Below are 5358 nucleotides of genomic sequence, written 5' to 3'. Positions count from 1 at the left end.
ACTTACGACGTGCACATGCTAAAAGATAGTAATGTGGTGGTAGATAACTAGTTGTGTCAATGTAGCAAAGTATTTATAAACAAAAAATCAGATCTCTTAAAAGTTTCATTCATTTTTGTTCTATTATTGATACAATAGGCCATAATTGATTTCGGCCCAATGGGCCAGGCAAATGCCCATGTTCAAGGACATTTCCATTTTGACTGGGTTGTTTTGCCTAAAAACCTTTAGGCCTACCAATAACAAAAAATATATAAACTCTGCATCTCTGCCCAGCCTGGCAAGAGTGGTCAAAAGGCATCCCCAGTGGCTCTGCAAGTGTGTAGAGGATATTTCCCGCTGCTGACCTGCTCTCCTGGCACCATCGCATGAGCCTGAAATCACAGACTGGCCAAACTCGGATTAAAAATGAATTCTAAAAGTCACCCGACCTCAACCCAATTGACATGGTTTGGGATGAGTTGGACATCAGGGTGAAGGAAAAGAAGCCAACAAGTGCTCAGCATGTGTGGGAACTCCTTCAAGACTGTTGGAAAATCATTCCAGGTGAAGCTGGTTGAGAGAATGCCAACCGTGTGCAAAGCTGTCATCAAGGCAAAGGGTGGCTACTTTGAAGAATATAAAATATAACATATTTTTGGGATACTACAGGATTCCATTTGTGTTATTTCATTGTTTGGATGTCTTCACTATTATGCTACAATGTAGAAAATAGTAAAAAATAAAGAAAAATCCTTGAATAATTAGGTGTGTCCAAACTTTTGACTGGTACTGTATATTCAAATACTTTTAATTTAAATTGGTTTCAATACTTAAAAACCAAATGGTAGGTCCAGGAAGTCACACATATAGATTGGTGCTGGTTAAATGTTGATTTTAATGATTGGAGCAACACAAGAGTGGTTTTTAGTGGAGACAATGAGCGGGATTTCCAACTACACAACTCCGATCACATGCTCTGGCTGGTAGGAAGGCCTAAGGTTGCAAAGGGAGGAGATATTACTGGAAACTTTCGAAGTTTACCAGTAAACTATCAGAATTTTGGAATCTTTTGAGTATTTTATGTCATCTATCAAATGTCATCTAGTGGCCCTTTTGGGTACTTCAGATTATCACAGGTGTGTACAATTATTTGTGGCCCTCTTTGTGGCCTTATCACATGTAAAATATTTGAAATAATCAAACGTGATGACTTTAAAATAAAATAGAATGACCAAGCAGTAAACATGATCCTCAATATAAACCATCAACTTACTGAATAGCATTGGTGTTTATATGAGGGTTTCAGCATGAAATATATTTGAATATTTTTATTTTATTTTACCATGTCAATATGTATTTGCTGTAAATGTTTTGGCATCAAACTGGTTGCAGTTGTGAAAAAAGTCAACAATTGGAAGAGTTAATTGAAAATAATGCCATTGTTTATTAGATGCTTTTCAAATTAATGAGGCTATTTTCTCTTGAAAGATATGGTGTCAAGTATGAAGGTAAGACCCAGATGCAGACCACGTCGAATAAACAATAGTTTAATGATCCAATAGGGGCAGGCAATAGACTGGTCAAGACAGGCTGGAGTCAGTAAACCAGAGGTGAGACAACGGTATCGGACGGCAGGCAGGCTCAGGGACAGGCAGAGTGGTCAGGTAGGCGGGCTCGGAGTCAGGACAGGCATGGGTCAAAACCAGGAGGGTGAGAAACGAGAGACTGGGAAAAAGCAGGCACTGAGAAACAAAACGCTGGTTGACTTGATCAAGAAGACGAACTGGCAACGGACAAACAGAACACAGGTAAATATACACAGGGGATAATGGGGAAGATGGGTGACACCTGGAGGGGGTGGAGACAATCACAAGGACAGGTAAACCAGATCAGGGTGTGACATATGGTATATCTACTAAACTCAACAAACAATTTGACCTGTTTTCTCTGAAGTAAAAGGCTGTTGCTCCTCTTTGCTAAACTCAATTTATTTTATAAGTACAGATACCCGATCCAGTAGACCAGGTTGAAAAGCCCAAAGGCGGTGAGGGAGCATATCCCGATCTTCTAGACTCTGACATGCATCCGGTTTTTGCGCCAGGCTCCAGAGCGACAGTCGTCGAAGCAGCAGAAGAAGCTGGTGCAGCCCTTCCCATCCAAACACACATAGGCGTAAACATCCTCGTCTTGGTAGGGGCCGATGTTATTCATCTGGAGCAGTGACGTCACTGGCCTAATGTTCACCATGCGGCTGGATTTCTGTAGGTAAATATTACAATCATGATTCAGTAATTCATATCTTTCTGGGAATACGCTTCAAGGTAGGACTTTTATTTACCATTCACTTTAAATTGTATATATAGCACGTGTGGTTATCTTTCTCTCACAAAATAGCTGCCATTCGGGGTGAATGAGATTTCTGAAGATCATTACCATAAATGCAATATTTCACATTTAAATTCATCACGTGGCTGTGGGAATATGCTAAGAAGAACAGAGTGGTCTCTCTTAAGTAGTAAATTTGCCTTTTTCACTGCATTTCACGCTGATTGCTTTTCAGAATAGACGACGTTGCCATTTGTACGGAGCTTACAGGGATTTCCTTTTCTCTGCTCAATATCACAGCAGACCCAGTTGAAGGGATGCGTGATCATTCACAGTGATGACACATGCCATCTCTGCACTACCACTCCTCTGCCAGGTTGCCTCACAAAGTCTTTCAAACCCAGGTAAATAATATTAAAGACCACAGGCACTCTGACGTTCCAAAGGAAATCTATCTTAATCCCTTGGTTAATGCAAACAATATAATACCTTGAGTTATGGGCAGCATCATGACTAATGAATTTGATCTTTGAAACTGGAATGTTCAAAGTAATGATGTTAGTGTCAGAGAAAGAAGGTACTGCAGCTCCCTTGCTACTTCCATTTGTTTGGTTGATGTATGCAGATTGACTCATTGTCAAGGTTATATGCTGTTACGCAGTATTTCACAGTTGATTACAAAAAAATGGTATGTGCATGTTCATACAACTTTCATGAGAATCCTCCATTTACATTACTGTAATTTGATTACTTGCCTTGTTTTTAAAACTGGAAAATTGATACATTACCTTTAAAAATGTGCATCTTCAAATGAAATGGCAGAAGCTACTGGGAAGCAACAGTGGCATCTCTACCTGCTGAGAATGTTTGTCCTTATTCTTCTTGTTCTGCCTGTTGCTGGTGAAGTAGTGTAGAGTCCCATACTCCATCAGAGCAGCAAACATGAAGATGAAGCAGACAGACACAAACAGGTCCATCGCCGTCACATAGGATACCTTGGGAAGTGACTTCCTTGAGATGGTGCTCAGCATTGTCATTGTAAGCACTGTGGTGATTCCTGCACAGGAAGTCACAAAGACAGTTGAACAATTTAGCTGGTTGAACTGACTTTGTGTGTTCAACTGACTGAGGCTAATGATTTAGCTGTTACAAAAGCTGTTCTTTAGTCTGACATTATTATGGACCGTAGTAAGAAACTATAGAGGCTTGATCATACCTAAAGAGGTCCTGGCGGGGACAGCATCTTTGTTGATCCAAAAAGAGACCCATGACAGCACCATGATCATGCTACAGGGGATGTACGTCTGAATAGTAAAGTAGCTCATTCGCCAACTCAGGTTAAAAAATATTGTCAAGATAACATATTCACCTAGACTTCAAGAGAGAAACATACACACATGTAAAAGTGAACTTTTGTCGCATAATTTAGTAAAACTTTAAACCCACTCTCCTCAAACCAGAGGCAAATGTGCACTTTGAAAAAGGATGGATGTCATCCATATCCCTTACCTGACTGTGTATGTGCCACGTCTGATGTGTTTCGTAAACCAACGAAAGCAAACTGGTAGAGTCTTCAGTACCTTTGGTCGGCCACTTCCACAGAATGCTTTTGCCAATGGTACAGAATCTCATTTTTAGGAAGTCATCTAGAGAGGGGTGTATGGTTGAACACACACAACACACACACATGTAACATTAAGAACCTCTCATTGTCCAGGCTTGTAGAAGCCACAAACCAGAACACAACAGTGAATCTCAGTTCACCACAGAGGGCATACTATATGGCCAAGCAGGGCAGCACTCAGGATGGAATATGTCCTTTAACCATGGGATGCCCTTCAGTCTACGCTGAGGGTTAAGATCATGACAACGAGACATGAGACGCTGAAGCACAATGCAAGATGGATGGAGAATGTCACAGATAGAGCATTAATCAGTTTGGAGGGTGGGGCTGCATAATTCATTAGTCTGTCAGAGAATAGGGACTTTGTAACCTCCCATCTCCCCTGATGGAGGAGATGATAGACTTTACAGACTGAAGGGCCAACCTCAAGCAGATGGGCTTGTGGGGTGCTGTGACTCAGCTCCTAACGCTGGCCCACTCTGACACCCTCTCTGGGCTGGCTACTGAAGCTGAAGTCGAAATGACGGATCAAAACGGGGAGAGTGTTTAAAAACACCTACAGCTCGGAAACTCCAGCGGACACGAGTGCTCGTCCATGGGAAAGTTATGCAGCTTAAGGCAGCATTCCGCATTACTGGTCAACATGACAAAAACAGAGTCGTGACAAAGAAAAGTTCATTCTTTATGATGTTTTACATTGATTTTGTAGTGTGTTTTTTCCTTCGAAACAGAGTTGATCATAACAATTACGAAGTGTTTCCCTCTCCTTTATCTAAACAAATGCCAGGGAAAGCTAACAATGGCTTCAAGATCATGCTTTGACAAATACCTGGTGCTTAAAAGAGGGCTACAAGACAAAAGTACAGATGCACAAACTAGAGCTGAACATACAACGAGTATTAAACACAGAGTCCTTGAGAACACAGAATGGCAGCAGTCATACTTCTACCTCAGTGTGTACATCACTCTGCCGTTGTTCCACAGTCGCAGCAGACTGTTTGGAGTGGTGATGCAGTGGGCGTCAGACTTTCTTGAATTCCGAAAGAAGGTGTCAGGAATCCAGATCTTTCCCACCATATTGCTGTTGAGCATCAGGACTTTCATGGAGCTGTTGAACTTGAGGCGACTGTCATACCACGTCTGGGCAAAGAAGAAGCAATGTCAGCACAAGAACTGTTCGTATGGAGCTTTATGAAATGGGTTTCCACGTGTGAGCAGCTGCATACAAGCCTAAGATCAACATGCGCAACAGCTGGGTCCAATGGGTCCAGTGAATCATGCTTCACCATCTGGCAGTCCGATGGACGAATCTGGGTTAGGTGGATGCCAGGAGAATGCTACCTGCTCCAATGCATAGTGCCAATTGTAAAGTTTGGTAGAGGAGGAATAATGGTCTGGGGCTGTTTACATGGTTCGGGCTAGACCCC

At 41.9% G+C, this 5358-nt stretch overlaps 1 pseudogene; it reads right to left on the bottom strand.

Annotated features, from left to right (window-relative positions):
* Positions 1 to 1974: 1974 nt before the first annotated feature.
* On the bottom strand, positions 1975 to 5077 carry LOC112246792 (annotated as a pseudogene).
* Between the last annotated feature and the right edge of the window lie 281 nt (positions 5078 to 5358).

This window comes from Oncorhynchus tshawytscha, linkage group LG08, assembly GCF_018296145.1.
Source record: "Oncorhynchus tshawytscha isolate Ot180627B linkage group LG08, Otsh_v2.0, whole genome shotgun sequence".
Lineage (NCBI taxonomy): Eukaryota > Metazoa > Chordata > Actinopteri > Salmoniformes > Salmonidae > Oncorhynchus > Oncorhynchus tshawytscha.
Note: the sequence above shows the minus strand (reverse complement) of the source record. Positions and strands in the feature narration are given on the sequence as shown.